The sequence below is a fragment of the Mustela nigripes genome, chromosome 2 (assembly GCF_022355385.1).
Source record: "Mustela nigripes isolate SB6536 chromosome 2, MUSNIG.SB6536, whole genome shotgun sequence".
In the NCBI taxonomy this organism is placed as follows: domain Eukaryota; kingdom Metazoa; phylum Chordata; class Mammalia; order Carnivora; family Mustelidae; genus Mustela; species Mustela nigripes.
In genome coordinates this window covers 160290835-160295555 of record NC_081558.1, presented here as the reverse complement: position 1 = coordinate 160295555, position 4721 = coordinate 160290835, and the positions used below count along the sequence as shown (strand labels likewise).

Below are 4721 nucleotides of genomic sequence, written 5' to 3'. Positions count from 1 at the left end.
AAGAAGAAGAAGAAGAAGAAGAAGAAGAAGAAGAAGAAGAAGAAGAAGAAGAAGAAGAAGAAGAAGAAGAAGAAGAAGAAGAAGAAGAAGAAGAAGAAGAAGAAGAAGAAGAAGAAGAAGAAGAAGAAGAAGAAGGAGGAGGAGAAGAAGAAGAAAAAGAAAATCATTTAATTGCAAACAGAACTGGGCATTTTCTTTTTTCTCTATCTTGGCCAAAGGGTGGGGGAAGGGGTGGTGAGAGAAGCAGCAAGGAGGTCAGGGAATGGAAAAAAGGATGAGATCCTGTTGCTTTTAAACCCCTGTAATTTGTTAGTGCTTAACAGAGACAGTTACATTAAGTAGGAAACCCAGCTCCGCTCCCCATTCAGCATGCTTGCCCTGTTTCCATCGGGCTCTCTGATGCTCCAGAGAAAAGGCACACTGAGCATATTAATTGTGACAACATTCCTATTTCATTTCTTCAAAGGAGCAACAAAGAAACAAACGCACCAAAGACAGAAAGGATTACACACTTACATTGTGGCTCATGGAGATGGAATGCAGAGGGTTTAAAAGGCAATCTGAAGTGTGGTCCCAGGACAGTTTCCTAGATGAAATACTTTTCCTCCCAAGCCTCTTTCTCCTTCGCCCGGCTGAGCAGTACAAAGGGGGGTGTGCTGCAGCTCCAGCTCCCAAAGGCGCCACGGACCCACAGCCTGTCCTGACCTGAGGGCCGAACTGCTTTCTTCTTTCCTCTGGCTGTCTTTTCACCTTCTTGACAAGTAGGATGAGGGGAAAGGAGCTGTCCTTGTGAGTCTTTGCCTCTCCATTTGGCTGTAGTTTCTGCTCGCGTGCGTGTGTCTGTGTGTAGCAGTCCCCTGTGCCGACAACACAGGGCGCCCCTGAAAGTGAAGTCCCAGCTATTCTTGAATCTTGCTCTTTCTCTCTTTAGAGTTCCAGAATCCTTCTTATCACCCTTTCCCCCACAGTCTGGCTGAGTCCCTTTGTTTCCGAGCGTGAAAGCCCTGGGATTAATATGTTTTCCAGGCTGAGGCAAAACACAGGAATGTGATGTTGAAAAAGGACTTTCTTTTCCTGCGCTTCTCCCCTCCTTTATTTCTCCCCACTTTTTTTTTTTTCTCCTCTTTTCCTTCTCCTTCTTTTTCTTCTTCCTCTTTCCTGGACCCAGTCCCAGAAATGCCAGGACAACCTCAGTTTTGATCCAAACCAAACTCAAACAACAGCAGCCGCTGGAAATCAAGGGAACTTCACTAAGAATTTAACAGATCAGCAAAACACCACCTCCTTCCCACTTCGGCACATTGAGAGTGGCCTCGGTGGGGAAGGGGAGGGCTGTTCTTTGGGGTGGGGGAAAGTTTTGAAACACTACACATCATCATAAATCTCTTTAGAATAGGATGGCTGAGGACTTAACCCCTTCCATACCAAGGAACCAGGATACTTTCCCTTCCTGTCTGGACTCACATTGTACACCGAGAAGGGAAAATTCTCAGATTTCTGTATCTGGCTGCTTGGTTTTCCTAGAGACAGATACTCATTTGGGTCAGAGTGCTTGGCTGTACGTCCATGGATGGTGTATATATTAATAGTTCAGTGCATATATTTTTATCTCTTTCTCCCTGTTTTATGTGTTTAGTTTGAGGTTGGAAAAGCCTATGGAAAACATGACTGGGTTGTTTTTATTTTATGCTAATTGGGGATCATATTACTGAGTTCTTGTTTGTAGTTTTCTCCTTAGCATAGAAGGAAGCTGGGAAAAGGTCAGAGATGGCAGGCGATGGCTGCTGTTCCCCTGAGACTGTAGTTGGTCATTACATCTGGGGAAGAGAATTACGATCTCCAGCCCTGGGCTCTGGCTAGAGATGGTAAGCTAGAAGTTTCCTCAGAGGCCATGGATGTGTGAGGGAGTATGGGGAAACAGTGCAGGATTGTGCTTTCCAGAGATGTCAGGAGTCTGGAGTGTTTTAGGCAATCCTTAGAAGTCACCAGATCAGGTTCTGAAGAAGAGATTGAGGCAAATCTGTGGATCCACCTCCTGGATCTGCCACGGGCATCAGCTTTTGGTGGTGACAGTAGGTGACTCAGGATATATAGATATTTCTTCCAGTGTCTGAAGAGCATCTTTCAGTCAGTATTAATTGTTACAGCAGTGGTGAACCAGGATTTTCAGAAGACTCCTTTGAGCTAGGCCATGACAGTGGCTACCCTCACCTGGTTCCTAATTGCTACCCATTGACCAGCCCCATCTCTGATTGGTCACATTTACCTTTGCTTCATATAAGACCCCAGACCTCAACCCCTAAAGGTTGAGTGTAGGCTTTTCAACCCACAGCTTGGAGACCAAGGGGTGCCAAGAGGAAGGGCACTCCTATGGAGGAGCTCTTTCTGACACTTGTGAGTATAGTAACAAAGGTGGACTTCAGACAGAGAACTTCTGTCCACTAGAGTTGTAGAAGACATCCTTTCTCATGGGATTCATCTGCTCAGTTGATCAAATAAATTATGCCTTTGGCTATGTTGGACAGTCGTAGATGTTATTTCCCTTCTCACATCATAGTGTGTTCCGTGCTATCCTTTACTGAGCCTACTTCTTTCCTCCCCTTTTCCTTTTGTCTTTTCCCCACCAATAACACTACCATTGGTTGAGCATTTTCCGATGCATCTCTGGGCTTGGTGCTTTCATATATATATCTTTCTCTATCCTTCACATCATCTATATGAGATAGGTGGGATGATACCCATTTTATAGATGGACATATTGAAGCTTAGTAAGTTTAAATAAATTGCCTACCCTCACACAAATCATAAGCTCTGAAATTTGAGCCCAGGTTTAAAACTACCTAGAAAGTACTATGCTATCCGGTCCCCTTCTTTCATTTTCTTCCCATGCTTTCTCTTTTTTTCTCTTCTTTCAACTCCTTTTTTGTGTTTCTAGTATTCATAGAGAAGTAGTAATGGTTTGTTCAACAGGAGCACTTATAATTTTAGAGACCCACTTTCTGGAATAATTGTGTAACAGTACTTTTTTCCTTTCTTAAGAGGTCCTTAAAGTCTTTTATCCTTTTCCTTAAATATCCCACGGCTTCCACCAACTTGCTGACCATGTGCACAACATTTGTCAGCTGTGCACTGGTAGAGTTGAAAACAGTCAGTTTTGCCATGGCAATTTGACCCAGAGGGGAAGCCAGCCCAACCTTGAGCTGTTTGTGTCTTCCTGGAGCCCTCAGACTTTCTTCCCTTCCGTGAGCCTCACTAGATGGCGCGCTAAACACATAGGCGGGATAGCGCCGACTGCACCACCTCCAGGTCTTCTCAGCATTCCCCATTCTCTGCTCAGACAGACTAGCAAAGTGGGGTTTCTCTCTGCCTGTTCAGAATTTTTCCAACCTCAATGCCTAAAGCCTTCCCTGAAACCTCAGAAGTCCATAAAGCACTTACTTAATAAGAGCAATTAAGAAGCATGGGTTTGTTAGAAAATCCTATAAATCATTATCATGGTTTGTAAAGATTCTCAATTTCTAGTCCAAGATTTAAGAGTTCTGTATTAAAAAAATCTCTCTCTTAGATCTTTCCATTTCTTCCCTTGTAACTTAAAAAAGAGACATTAACCCATTAGCGGAGAAGAGAGATTTGGAAGAGATGGATGTCGAGTCAGAGAAAGGTAAAAGGAATAACATTTGAAAGTAGAATTTAGAAATACTACCTTGGGAATTCACTGTGTTGAAACTGCCTGACACTGGCTGCATAGTGATTTGGAGGAAGGAAAGGAAATGAATGCACAAAACAATGACACAGGCATTAGAGACACAGGGATGGGAGTAGCCATTTGATGGAAGTTGGAGTAAATGGAAGGAGGCATCCAAAAGGAGGTGTGCTAACTGGTCAGACTCACATAACCCAAGGCTTCAGCAACCTAGGACTAAACCTCTGGGAAATAGCAGAGCCATTTTATCACACTTTTGTGGCAGAGATGCGGAATTATATACTGAAGATTGCTATGTGCTTTTCCTTTTCATTTGCAGACCTTAATCAAAGATTCAGTCTTAAGGATGAAGACCACATTACGTCCTTCAGCATGAAAAAGAATTCTATTCTTTCTCACTATTCACAGGGCAGAACAATGACAGAAATAAACAACAGGGACCAGGGGAAAGCCAGCGGTGTGCAAATTCAGGAGGCTGCCAGCCCAGAGAGGCTCTGAGAAAGAGTAATCCCCAAAAAGAAACTCTGAAATTGTTTCTGGAATGTTAACAGGGTCACATGTTTAATCCAAAATTGATAAATGTGTGTATTTAAAAAGATAAATAAAAATAAGAAATATTAATGGCCCAAACTCTTGGGGAGCAGTTATAAATATTCTTTTTCTATTTGTTTATTTTTAATTACTTTAGAATTTGCTGGGGGAGGAGGGCATAAAGGCACTTTTTCCCCCCAAGTGGAAGGTTACTTAGTTAAGAGAATGTTGAACTCCTAATTAGAACAAATTGAAAGATGTTGTCCTAGCAGAAATTAAGGAACTATGTAAATAACTTAATGGCTCATTTTAAATCTTTAATGTTAAGATTTGAAATTTAGATCAGTATTAATTGCCATTCCATCAATACCGATGCAAGAGGTTAAATTTGTGGGCTTATCAGTTTGCTGCGTGGGGGTTAGTTCCAGGTTGGCAAGGGATAGACAGTACTGTGTTCAAAGTCTTAGCCATTGGCCATTGAATGCAT

The 4721-nt window shown here is 42.6% G+C and overlaps 1 protein-coding gene across 1 annotated transcript in view; it reads right to left on the bottom strand.

The window, feature by feature from the left end:
• Positions 1–1311, bottom strand: part of CCDC80 (coiled-coil domain containing 80) — a 34388-nt gene extending 33077 nt beyond the window's left edge. Inside the window, exon 1 of the mRNA XM_059391971.1 lies at positions 517–1311. The gene's annotated coding sequence lies outside the window, so the exon portion shown is untranslated. The remainder of the gene's footprint in view (positions 1–516) is intronic.
• Positions 1312–4721: the final 3410 nt, after the last annotated feature.